Raw genomic sequence first — 14,147 nt, 5'->3', positions numbered from 1 at the left:
GGCCATGATGATATTATACGAGCATTTTGTTTGGAATAGGTTAGGAAGCAACCCTTGAACCTGTTGATTGGTTGCCTTGGGCCACCTGCAGTTTTGTTTTTTGGTGGGTTTGGGTGGGATTAGGACGGGGGCAATAGGGTTCATCAGGTCACCATATTCTTCAGAGGTGTATGCAGTTACATATATTTAAATGAGCTTCGTCTGGACCCATTCTTAGTGATGGTGAATTGTGGTGGATTCCACTGGTTATATTAGTTGTATTTTCTATTTTGGTCTGTCCAGTTCAAACTTTAAAATTGATGTGATAGGCTTCCTTAATGCCAACTGTCTCTGGCAAGGTTCACAACAGGATCCTCTCAAGGACCATTGGCTGTACCTCAACTCTGAGTCTGAATTTGTTTCTTATATCATTTGTAGTATCCACCGGCCTCCCCCAAACTCTGAATCTGATTTCGTTTCATATATTATTTGTTGGAAATTATAGACAATTACCTTAAATCATATATCTTCTTTGATCCTTTTGTTAGTTTTACAATTTTGATGTATTTATTTTAGTGTATGAAAAATTTCTTAGAAATGATATTCTATGGTTTTATAGGCATTTTGAAGAACTTTGTTGTTTTTGTTTAACTTAAATCATTGTTTGTAAAAGTGAAATTACAATATTTATGCAGGTAGATTTAGTGAAAAGACATTGTTTCCCTGTTTATTGGAATGGAGAAAATCGGCTTGTTTTAAGAGGTCATTGATTTGCCCGTAAGGGGGGCCTTGATTGGCTTCCACTTCGTGAAGACGTAGCTGAACAACTGGAGATTGCATATCGTAGCCAGGTTTGACAATACTGGGTTTTGACATTTTGGATTATTATGTCTTTTGACTATGAGGATTTTATATGTATTCTATTCGTTACTACTAGTTGTCTGTTATACTCAAGCATGTATATGTACGACACTAGAGTAAGAAAATTTGAAGTTTACGTGGATGTTGAAGATTGTGTTTTCTTCTTTAAGCCTAAAGGGTACATAATTTCAGGTCCATGGTATAGCTTTCAGTTGTTGCAGTCTGCATATTCCTTTTGAAAGATTTTTGAAATTTTAAAACGTTGAAAGTTAATATAAGATCTTTGCACCATTTGGTTAAGCGGAGATTTGAGCATTTATTTGTTTGTTTGTGCTTTTTTTTTTCCTTGTTTATTAAGTTATAAACAGATGATAAAAATGAATTTCTTGTATCCAGGTTTGGCACCGTCGAACATTTCAACCATCAGGTCTTTTTGCAGCTCGAGTTGATTTGCAAGGCTCTACGCCAGTATGTGTATTGTTTTCGTAAAGCAAGAGTCCCATTTAACTCATTGTTAATATCTGGTGCATGAATACATCTTGGGGATGTTCTTGTAGTGGTTGCATGCACTTTTTATTGGAGAAGATGATACTTGGGAGACTTGGCTCAACGTTGATGCCTCTGGTTTTTCTGGTGTAATGGGTTTTAGTGGAAGTGGAATTAAGATAAGGCGTGGCTATTCCACATCTCACTCACCAAAACCTACCCAGGTTTCTAAATTTTCTCCTTTTTAGTTTTGTAGAAACTTTATAGCCTTCCTTTTTATTTCCTGTTATATGTTTGTACAACATATATGGCTTATGCCGATGGTATTTGGACTCATTCCCCCTTGAAAATAAGGGTGGAGGGTTCCTGTATGGGGGTGTGAGTTGTGTTATGCTTGTATGCATGTGTATGGGAACAGTTGTTTCCATTTATATAATGGCTGCTACCCCCTGCCTCCCCCGCCTTTATCTCTTTTAACAATCATTTGATCTTCCCCCTCTATTTCTCTTTAGGATGAATTACGTCAGCAAAAGGAGGAGGAAATGGATGATTACTGTTCACAGGTATGCACCATAGCATTTTTCTTGTTATGAGTTTGTTCATTTTTTTAATGCACTTTGTTTGTAATATTTGTATGTTTGTCCCTATATTTTCCCCCCCTTCTAATTTAGACATGTTGTCTTCATTAAAACTCTAAAAATCTTGTAACGGTTTTGATATTACAAATATGAGGTGTGGGAGGATAAATATATAAGTGATATCTTTTAAGTAGTCTCAAGCATTTCCTCAGTTCAATGGACAAAGAGATTTTTTATTTTTTATGCGAATGGACAACGAATTGGGTGCGGTGTTGCCATGTTAGCTAAGCAACTAGTGTTTGTAACTAAAGAAACTGTGCATATTTATAGTTAATGTGATTAGATGTTGAACACAATTTTTAAACGTGTGGGCTGCATATCTAATAATTTGGGCCATCCAATGTAACATAAAGTTATGTGGCCAGAACCTTATAATCAACTTACATTTTGGCTATTAGATAGTTTCATCTGTGTTTTTCCACAATTGTTGCATAAAATTATAATTTTAAGAGATATTTTGTAAAGAATATTATCTTGGGCTTAATTTGTTCTACAGCATATTTGGAGGGCTGTTTATATTGTCTCTTTAATTTGAAGGTAAGGTCTGTTTCAATCATTAAAAGCAACTTCAAATTATAAAGCCATATATTTGATTATGGCAGTACACCATGCTTGATGTTTTTTATTCGTAGATGGCCTGATCTTCCTTTGTAGGCTGTAATGGAGCTGATTGAACTTCTTTTTTGAGCTAGGCTCGATCTCCACTTGAACACTTCAACTTCAGCTCCAGCTAGGTTCAGTCACCATTTAGGGTCCCATGTCACCCAAGGGAATTTGGTTAAGCATTTTTTCTTCCAGTATTTATCTGTTTTTGTAGAAAGTGTCACCCCCCTAGTATCTGCTCGTGTTCAATGTGGGTCACATAAGTAGGGTGGGGATTAGGTTAAGCACAGAAGTTTTAAGAATCAGAGGATAGAACCTCGCTCAAGTACTTCATATTTTTTTGGGGGGTATATGGGAAGGTAGTTTGAGAGCTCCCACAATTTTACATCTTTGCATGATTCTAACCTGATCAGGAAAGAGTAAGATTGAATTAGCCATTCCTTAGCAGGTTTAAGTGGACCTTGAGATCGCTTGAGCTATTGGGTTTCCTTGGGCTTTCAGTGTCACTTTCTAATATGGGGCTTGCTTGTGACTACTTATGTCCTTCTAAAAGAGTGGGTTCATAAGCGAAGTTGTACTATGTTCGAGTTTGACCTGCTTTTATTGAGCTTGGGATTTGCATGTTTTTTATATGAAATGAGACCAGCTGAACATCAGTTGTTTGCAAATGGCTTGACTCAGTTGCAGCCTTCAATAACTCCTGTGATAGACAAAAAGGGGAAAGATAACATTATTTATTCATATTCATTTTCTCTGTTTCAACTTTTCCTTTCTTCTTTTGGATCCATGGTATGGCAACCTTGTCCAAAGACATGTTCCATGCTAGTGTTACCGGCTTGTTTTGTTGAGACAGGTGTGTTAAGGGACAAGTCCATATGCATAACTAGATTTCATGTATTGAACCCAGAAACTCATCTTCCTCTTTAGTATTCAACACAATAAACTACCATATCATTTAAATGATCTTTGTCTGACTGAAATTGTTCTAGGTACCTGTTCAACACTTAGTTTTTATGATTCATGGTATTGGTCAAAAATTGGAGAAGTCTAATTTGGTTGATGATGTTACTAATTTTCGCCATGTCACATCAAGTCTTGCTGAACATCACCTTACTTCGCACCAACGTGGCACACAGAGAGTCCTTTTCATCCCATGCCAGGTAAATGCTGCCAATTTATTTTACATGAATAAAGAATTCCTAGGCATTTAGTTTCCTGTGATATTGACAAGATCAAGCTTTGTTTATTTGAGGAAAATAGGATATAGAAAATATGAATGTATGGATGAGGTTGGACAAGCTATTTGTTATAGTGATAACTATCTTCCTCCTTTCCTTTTTTTTTTTCGAAGTTTTTTTATTGGTAATTTAAAACCCTGTGGGTTTTGAATTCACAAACTCACCTTCCACCCATTCTTATGGAGGAGGATGTGCAATTTGAGCCAAAGCTGTTTAATTTCTCTCTCTCTCTCTCTCTCTCTCTCTTTCTTTCTTTCTTTCTTTGGTGGGTAAATGTGAGATTATCATAATGTTTAGACTATATTGAATCAATCACATAATTTGAGATGTATAGGGAGTGAATGTGCTTATAATCTTCTCAAACTGATATGCCATTCAAAAGGTGGAAGCACTCTCCTTCAATTTAGAGCATTATAGCACATTTATCATCAAATTATAGGGGTTTCTTAAGCTGCAAATTCTATTACAGGTCACTTGTTACCGCTCTATAGTATTCTACAATCTGTCTTGGGCATTGTGTTTTAAATTTATTGTAGAGATTTATGCCATTAATAGATTCACCATTAGTTGTCTATTTTCATAGAGATGGCTATGCAATTAGCAAAAAACATGGTCCCTAAATATTTAAGTTGTTCCTGCAAGGAAAACAAATTAATTCATTGATTCTTGCAAACATTGATAACAATGGTCCAACCAATCTATTGGTGTAAGCATGTTTAAACCATTTTCTGAAAATAGAAGCAGCATAAGAAGTAGATTGAAGCTGAAAGTATTTTTGGGTTTGCTTTTAAGCAAATCTTTGGAGGACAGAATTTGCAATGTTTTAAAGCAAGAAAAGTTCTTTAAAAAAAGTTGTTAATTGGATAGTACCTTATGTTAAGTGGTGCAAGTTGTAAGGAATTCAAATTGTTTTCGAAAAAGATAATGGTTCTTCTGTCTCCTTTTTTGAAAGATTTGAGTGCTTGGGTTCGGGTTTATATCTTGTTAATTGGAGTATTTGGTGTATGTATGTACTCTAACTAACTTGATGGTATTTGTATTCTAGTGGAGAAAGGGTTTGAAGCTTAGTGGTGAAGCTACAGTTGACAAAATTACTTTAGGTGGAGTTCGAGGTTTACGTGTCACATTGAGTGCAACTGTTCATGATGTCTTATACTACATGAGCCCATTTATTGTCAGGATATTATTGACTCGGTATGGCTCTTGTGTTCTCTTGTAGTCATTTCTATTTCTATTTTTTAGTTCTTTATGTATAATTAGTTTGAATCTATTTAATTTCAGTAAAATCATCACTTACTGGAAAAGGATTTTTTCAACTCCGCACTTCTAACTATCCTTCCATTTTATAATATTTTGTTGAAGATATCATGTTCACTATTGGCAATTCTTAAGCATCTTCATAATACATATTTTATCAGGGATACTTTTTTCTATTAAACTGTCTATATCATAGGAATTTTTCTCCTTCCAGCGGGGGGTAGATAGGAATTCATGTATTGAGTTAAGTTGTTGGACGCTTAATTCATTAGTAAATTAATATTCTAAAACAGTACAAGGAAGGTTAATTCATAAGTATATTAGTACATAGGTACATTAACTCAGTTCCTTGCTTCCTTTTAATTGTTGGGGGGTGGGGGGGGGGGGGGGGGGAATTTCATTATATGGAAATAATGAAACTCTAATGTTGCTACATAAGCTTTTGAAAGTCTACATTTTTTTCACTGTCATTGATGATGCCGAAAAAATCACCAATAGGTCACATAGCACTCGCACCCTCAAAGTAAACCTGCACAACAAAATAAAAGAAGACCTCACAGAGAACACCGGTGTGGTTCCGGCCAAATACTCTCCGAAGGTCAAGTTAGAATTATTCTCACAACTCTAGAGTGTTAGAGAGGGTAAATTACGCGTACCTTGATTTGTGAGGGTATTGGGATTTTTATAATAGTGGAAGGTTGGCCTCTCTTCCTTGATATTGAAGTCTCTTCCTTATAGGACTCTACTTGAATATTTTCGAATGTGGTGAGTAAGGTTTTTTCCTTGTAGAGAAGATCTTCCTTTGGCGCGCGTATCTTCTAGAATCCCCTTTGCGCTAGGACTTCTATTTTGGGATTCTAGGGTGATTCAGGCGTAAGTAGCAAGGACTCTATATCCAGGGCTTTTACTGTATCTACCAGCGATGGGTTTTAGCGAGCGTTGGGCCAGCTCCTCGTTGGCCCATGGAACCGGATCCGTCAGGCCCATTACAACAAGCCCGTCAAGCCATATTTTGTCCTCTTCAGTCATTATTCTAATATATATTTTAAATTGAATTTAAATTCTACAAACCTTCTTTATTTACATCCTTTGTTAAAATCTTTCCACATCATATTTTCTTTAAATAGTATAATATGGTTCTGTATAGAAACACCATACTAATAAATGCCTATTAATAGCTACCATAAATATCAAATTTCATAGTTAGTGAAGAGAGAGAGAGATAGAGAGACAATTATATTTTGTTTTATTTTTCTCTACATTACATGGGTTATTGATTAGTTATTTTATTAAAAGAAAGGTTAGTGTACATGATCATACACCAAGAACTAAAATACCATGATAAACAACTGTTGGGGTTTCCTTAGAAAAAAAAAAAAAAAAAAAAAAAAAAAAAAAAAAACCCTATTGTTTGGGAAATTATTCTTATTTAAATAGTGGGAGAGGAGGAAATTTCATTCCATGAAAATAATGAAACATTACCTATAAAAAAAAAATGAAAAAATTGAAACTTTATATTCCTTTATTAGACTATTAAGGAAGGTTGGTCTACATTATCATACAGCAAGTTCTACAATACCATGATAAACACATGTTGGGGCTTCCTTAAAATAACAACACCACCAAAGCTGTAGTCCCAAAAAAACTGTTTGGGAAATTATTCTCTATTTAAGAAGTGGGACAGTGTCACAGTGATCAGATTAAGATCCAGTCAATTTAAGAGTATTCATGATATTCTAACATCCAAGTGTCAAATGGGTATCAATTGCACCATATGACTGTAGGTAAACAATATTAGAAAGAACTGGCTGGTGCAACATAAAGCTGATGCAATACCAGTCATGACGAGGTAGATTTACAATAAAGAAACAGATTATAGCAAAAGGTGGGGAGAGGTATAAAGTTAAAGCTTAAGGTAGGGAGAGGTATAAGAGTTTGGGACTCCAGGCTCTAGTGGCACAAGAGATTTTTTAAGTCTTAAATTTCAGATATCATACGAAAAAAGAAAAAAACTGTGTTCATAAGGCGCTTAGAAGACTAATGAACAGGGTTGTTTTTTTTTTTTTTTTTTTTTCCTTGATAAACAGATTCATATCAGCCTTTTAGGATTTTTTTGGGTAAAAGGTGAAGATGTGCTCTGGGTTTGGTCTCATAGGAATTTGGTTATGATCAATGAGAGGATCATTAGAGGATTTTTATGCATAAATATGCAACAGTTGCAAGGGATTTGCTGATCATAGTTATTGATTAAGGAATTCTTCATGCATTACCTTTTGTTGGAGATATCTTGAGCATATAAGATTACATTGATTTGTATTCTTTTTTGAAATGACATTAATAGATATATTTGTATTAAATATTTTATAACTATTTATTTTCTTCCTCAGCAACTTCAGCTGTTGCTTTGGAAAAGTAATTTTTTTTAATTAGTAGTGACCAACTCAAGCTATTAAGGACATTGCAGGTAACAGCATGATTAGTGCTTGAATTGATAAAAATACTTCCTCCTCCAGGTATCCATCCAATTGAATCGGTTATACTTGAAGTTTTTGAAGAGGAATCCAGGCTATGATGGAAAGGTTTGCAGCGGAATGCATCCCTGGTTTTTCTAATTTTTTAAAATGAAATATAAGTTATGTGCATAGAATGATATGAATCACGCTAACATTTATATAGGTTTCAATATATGGGCATTCGTTGGGAAGTGTCCTTTCCTATGATATTCTCTCTCATCAGGAGAATTTATCATCCCCATTTCCAATGGATTGGATGTACAAAGAACGTCCTAGAAATGAAGAAACATCTCCTGATGTCATCATTAGAATTTATCCAAGCAACCAGGTGGTGAGAAAGATGTTGATGAATTACTTTGTGATTCTAGTGACATACTTTCTCAGAAGAGGGATGCCTTGAGTGAAACTACGAACATGGATTCTGGCATCCAGATTGAGGGTTTGGAGAAAATGACTGAGGACATGTGTGAAGATGAAGGCAATAAATACAAAGCAATCAAATTGCTGAAGAAAGAGGTGTGACTATAAAAAATGATCATTTTTCTTCATGGGTTTCTATGTAACCTTTTGTATAACATGTAATATTTGCTGCTTCAGATTGATTCGTTAAAGACCAAAATAGTGGAATTGGAAAAGCAATGTGGTGGTGGAGATACAAGGTTGCATCAAGGTGACCTCCAATGTTCACATAAAATTTTCCCCCTTTTTTTGTTTTTATATGTCTGAGTTTTGATGTGTAAAATACACAGGAACTAAGAAGGATCTTACAACTATTCAAGAGCAACACATAGATGAGAAGCTGCCATCTGGGCAAGATGATGCACCAATGAATTACACCCCATATATTAAGTACACGAAGCTTGAATTTAAGGTAAAGAAGGGAGATTTCTGGATCTTTTTTCCTTTTTGCATAATGGAGTACCTTGTTCTTTACTTTATCTAGTGCTTGTGGATTTTCAAAAGTAAATGCTTGCATCTCTGAAGAAGAATGAAATTGGTTCTATGTTTAGTTGCAAATCAGATCTGCTCATATTTTGGAATGGGTATATTTTCTCATATGACTAAAATCTTTTACATCAGGTTGACACATTCTTTGCAGTTGGATCTCCTCTTGGACTATTCCTCGCCCTTCGTAATATTCGTATTGGCATTCGTAAGAGTTAATATGCACATGGATTTAAGACCCTGTATATGTATTGGTGCATGAATATCCTTTTTGCTAAGAATGTTGATATCTCTCTGAAATCTTCCAAAGTTCTTAAACGGTTATAATTATCTTATGATTAATTAGTCTAGATATTTAGTTCGTACTGGTAGTATAACTTTCTTTTCTGGTATGAGCTTAAGTGTCTAACATCATGTGTTTATACTTCCATGTAAAATTTCCGCTTTTTTAGAGACTAAAATGTAACTGAACTTGATGCTCAAAGTTTCTAATCAATGTTCATTCAAATACTTATTTGTGGACAAGAGCTTCCGTATTTCTTAATTTTGAGTTGGGCTCTGACTATTTTTTTACTTTATTTAAATGTAATCTACCTGATAAATATGCAGAGGTCTGTGCAGAAAGTTAGTTATCTATAAATGAATTTGTGGTTTGTGTTCTCCTAGTAATGGGCATAGGTTTGTTCAGGATTTGGTGAATTTTGGTAGGTGTCAGTCTTTTCTCTTGGGGTTGCTAATTTGCTTTGTAGCTTTAGGCTGTGTCTTTTTCTTTAGTTTTGAATCTCTGTTACTCTTTTATAAAATTAAGTAGTTTCAGATACGTGTTCCAGATTTAATGACTTGCTTTTCGTCTTCATCCCAGGAAAAGGAAAGGAATATTGGGAAGAAGAAAATATAAGCGAAGAGATGCCAGCCTGTCGGCAAATGTTTAACATTTTTCACCCGTTTGATCCTGTGGCATACAGGTCAGTCATAGTTCCTCTATTACATTGATGTTTCTCGTTTTTGTTTTGTTTTCATTTGCTTAGTAGACATTGTATTTTGTTAGAATTAGGTGTATGAAGGGCCGGATGTGGGTTCAACCAGCTAGTTTGTCTTTCCTCTTCTTGATTTTGTTGGTGGATTGATTTCTGTGTGCTAGTTTCTGGTTCCATTTTTATGGATTTATTCATCATTATTTGATTCCTCTTGCATACTTAGATGTGTACTTGGGTTGCAACTTGCAACCTTCCAATGAACTTATTTGGTAAGTAATTTTAATTAGATCCGTGTAAAAGATGTAGTGTTGATGGCTAGAGAGGAGAGAATATAGAAAGATTGTGTGAGCTTGACTCCAGAGTGGCTGCCTTCTCTTTTATATATCACTAGCCGCAAACCCACGCAATGCGTGGGAATATAAATATTATGTAATGACATGTAATATATAAAGAATAACAATTACTTCAAGTATTGTCTATCCCAAGCCAAATAATTAAAAATGAACAGACCTATATAAGACCCACAACACAAAAGAGGTAGTAATAAAAGAGGGGAAAAAAACCAACAATCAAAAGAACCAATACTATTAATCTAATCCTTACATTGAATTATAAGTAATAGACATTAGTTGTGAATTTAAATTTGTGCCAAGGAACTGCATAAATTAATAAAGACACATTCCACAGGTGCAAGTTATTAACAGTTTTGTACCAAGGAACTACATAAATCAAATTATTTGCATCAAGGGGCTTGTTGATTTTTTTTGTGTTTTTTTTTTCTTGCAACAAATTCCGAACCCAAAGAAGTACATTCTTGAAAGTGGGAAACTTTTACACCCACCTAATTAGGAGAGAAGATTGCAAAAGCCGAAAGGTCCACGGGACAATGGAGTGACATCCTAAAAAATCCACATACAATAACTATGAGACATGGTGGGAAATAGAAAACCCCCCACCTTTGCCCAAACATGTCTGCAGAATTTCAATGATACACACAGTATGTTCCTAAATCCAGGAATACGGACTATATGACAGTGAAAAGATAAAACCCGCATCTTTTCTCAAAACATGTCTGAAAAAAATACAAAATTAATTGAATCACCCGAAACAGGAATTCAATCATATAAACAGAGAAATAGGTACATAGCTAGCTATGTTCATATATGTTAATTATGCAAGAAAAAACTCACAAACTTCATGCGGAGATGCAGAGGGAAAAACTGCAAAGATGTTCACCTACAAATATCATAATGATCAAAATAAATAAAATCCATTATACAAAATTTAACATTTAAATAAAGCAAGAAGGTATGGTATGTGTTTAAAAAAGTACCTGGAGTCTGTGTGAATTAAAATAAAAAAGAATATGAAAAACATAAAAGTGGTGTGTGTGCTATAATTCTTCTTAAGCTATGAAAAATTACAGTCTGCATCTATCTCTATTCCTCTATAAGTTATTTTCTCTAATTTCCCTCTTTTATTATTTCAATTCTCTTGGAGGTCAGGCTACCTCGAATTAGCCATAAACTCTTGAATTAGGATCTTAACTATGGGGTCTTTTTATAAAAGACAATGACAAAACACTAATGTAGTTGTCCTGAACCTAGACATTCCGAACTCATGACCTTAGAAGGGATACACCCAAAAAAAAGAGGAAAAAGAAATTCTAATCACTAAACTGATTATACAAATATAAGAGTATGGCCTTGAACTTCAAGTTATCATAGTTAGAGGTGGGAGGTGTTTAGGCAAATCCAAATTGAAATAGCTAAAAGAGGATCTCTGCCAGTTATATAAAAGGGTACAACTTATTTCTCTCTTTTCTTCTTAAATATTCTGTTCTTATATGTTAAAGAAAAGAGAAAAATTATTGAGCTGCAACCTGAATGAGCTTAAACAAATATAGTTATGCTTCTGTATAACTTTGAAGACACTAAGGCAAATAAATAAAATGAAACTGAGTTAGCATGAAGCTAGGTCCCACCATTAGATTTTCCCAAAAATACAAAATTAATTGAATAGAGAAATAGGTACATAGCTAGCTATGTTCATATATGTTAATTATGCAGAAAAAAACTCACAAACTTCATGTTGCGATGGAGAGGGAAAAAAATTAGCGACTGCAAAAACTGCAAAGATGTTCACCTGCAAATATCATAATGATCAAAATAAATAAAACCCATTATACAAATTTTAACATTTAAATAAATACATAAAAAAGCAAGCAGGTCCGACAGTATATCTGGACTATCTGCAGCACTGGAGAAGAAACAACTCATGCTACCAGATACAACAATAACAGATGATAGCAAATATAAGGCCCCCAACTATGTGCACAATACCTGTCAAGGGACACATCATAAGTAGATTTAGTATCACGTTTTCTGCCCATCCCATAACCGATTTTAATAGCATCTTCCAAGACAATTTGTCTACTTACAAATATTGGTGCCTGCACAAAGCAAATTTTAAACTGATTATAGAAGCTTTAAAGAAACATTCATACATAATCAAGGAATGTTATTAGATCTGTTGAAGTCTTAAAGGACGTCAAGAGGGATAAGGGGGTGGCATTGTTGTGCAGTCCCTGTCAGATTTCATGACACACACACACACACACTCAAACAACAGCCTATTAAATTTTTTTTTTTTTTTTTTTTTAAAAAAAGAACCACCAATTGGAAACTCCATTCACATCAAGGTAACTTCAACTGTCTTGAACTTGAAAGTCTGAATTTCATTATTGTGCAAAATTGACTTGTACCAAATTCAATGCTAATCTATGGAAAATATATACCTTGCATCTATTTGCCACATTTATGGCATCTGAGGGACGTGCATCCACACTTAGAATGCCATTTTTCCCAGGCTGCAGATAACAAATGCCTTGATGTAACATAAAACTGAATTAAACATAATCAAGACATACTGATCGTAAATTTCTAACCACCTTGCTAAAATATAGTCTGGCAAAGTAAAATATTAATGACTCTTTTTGTAATTCTCACCATAGTAACCTGAAACCAAAGGGGAAAAGAAGAAAGAGAAAACTTTAAAATAATTGAATAGATTTATACCCCCAGTTTTCATATAAAAAAGGACTTAATAAAACAGATGTGCAGTAATATTAAGTCAGAAATTGAGAGACATACACCCAGTCATAGTCACACCTTGGACCTCATAAGTTCTTTTTCGATCGGCAAACTGACTGAAGTTTGCAATATTTGTTCTATTATCAAGATCCAGTGTTACATCATGGGAGCATATTAGCACTCCATCTTAACTGCCGAGGATGTCTGTTTCTATGAAATCTGCCCCCTCTTCAATAGCTCTCACCTAGTGTTGCGTTCAAGTTTTAAAGGTCTGAAGTGAATCATCAAATATACTGTTTTAGAAAGCCAAAGGTCTGAAGTTTTGAAACTATCTTTGGAAGAAAGAGAGGTTGGCGTTAGCTAGCTGAAGGGCTGAAGTTTTGAAACCGTGGAACACTGGTAGAGCAAAAGGAGGGGATATAGAAAGGGTTGGTGTTATAAAGTAAAGGCTATTAAGAATGGGTTTGGGCGTTATGGTGGACAGCATTTTGATAGTCCTCTGTTAGAATGTGGGGAAGGGGAAGGAACACGGTTTGTGTGAGGAATCTGCCGTTAGAAGGTGGGGAAGTGGAAGGAACACGTTTTACGTGAGTAACAAAAGGGAAGGAAATCCAAGAAATTGTAACCGTGATTTTCTAAGGGTTTTCGGTTGAGAAGGCTTGGGTTTGGGCTTTTATGTTAGAAATAAATTTAGAAGAAGTGGGCTGCTGGAATTAAATTTATAGGAAGTGGGCTTTATGATAGACATAGACTGGAAATAATTGTAGTTTTATTAGTATTTTAAAATTGATAAAAATTATTTTAAAATTATAGGATAAATTTAGGAAAGAGGATGGGAATGACATGGCTGTTGACGTGGCTTAACGTGAACGTAGCAACATTAAATACATGCTACGCTTCAGCTTTTAGTAATATATAGATTTATGAAGTAAAATTACAAGTTTTCTCATGTTGAATATTAAAAAAAGAAAAGAGAAAATGGTGCATGTAAGGCATTGCATTGCTTACTTATAAGGGAAAATGATGTAAGCAAGACATGTATTTAAGTGTGCTATTTAATAAATTTTAACTCGATTGCTGGAAATGGAGAAGGGCCTCCTTTCCTCCTCCACTCTCTTGCTCTTTCTACAAACTGATACAAACGCACACACACCTACCCCTTTTTTACTTTGCACAAACATACACATCAAACCATGGTGGTGCCACAGGACCAATAGGAGACTCAAGAGAGGGTGGTGCCACAGGATCCAAGACAGGCGGGTCATATGCCGGAGACAGAACCGGAGATGAGTCGTCTGGAGAGGCAGTCGATGCTGAAGAATCCTCCACAGTTCAGGATAGAGAGGGAGGAAAAGATCAGTAAAAATGGGAGACTCTGAGGAAGAAGATGTAGGAAACTGCTGAAGACTCGTGAAAGGACGATGTTCCCAAAACTCAACATGACGGGAGACACGAAGGCGATGAGAAATGGGATCATAGCAGCGAAACCCTTTTTGAGACACACCATAACCAAGGAAACAACAGAGACGAGTACGAGGATGGAGCTTTGTTCGTTCAT

At 35.1% G+C, this 14,147-nt stretch overlaps 1 long non-coding RNA gene and 1 pseudogene across 3 annotated transcripts; one reads left to right on the top strand and one right to left on the bottom strand.

Annotated features, from left to right (window-relative positions):
• The window catches only part of LOC126699725 (phospholipase SGR2-like), a 111,643-nt pseudogene that overhangs the window by 11,827 nt on the left and 85,669 nt on the right, over window positions 1-14,147 (top strand).
• On the bottom strand, window positions 10,014-13,187 carry LOC126698438 (uncharacterized). 3 transcript variants are annotated; one of them, XR_007646468.1, is made up of 7 exons: window positions 12,650-13,187; window positions 12,448-12,514; window positions 12,295-12,366; window positions 11,840-11,949; window positions 11,579-11,642; window positions 10,688-10,733; window positions 10,014-10,396 (listed from the first exon to the last, which is right to left on the bottom strand). It is a non-coding gene; the product is annotated as an uncharacterized LOC126698438 (long non-coding RNA). The 3 variants fall into 3 exon arrangements; XR_007646467.1 differs by having other exon boundaries at window positions 10,014-10,733; window positions 12,668-13,187; XR_007646466.1 differs by having other exon boundaries at window positions 10,014-10,733; window positions 12,650-13,186.

This window comes from Quercus robur, chromosome 9 (genome assembly GCF_932294415.1).
Source record: "Quercus robur chromosome 9, dhQueRobu3.1, whole genome shotgun sequence".
Lineage (NCBI taxonomy): Eukaryota > Viridiplantae > Streptophyta > Magnoliopsida > Fagales > Fagaceae > Quercus > Quercus robur.
Note: the sequence above shows the minus strand (reverse complement) of the source record. Positions and strands in the feature narration are given on the sequence as shown.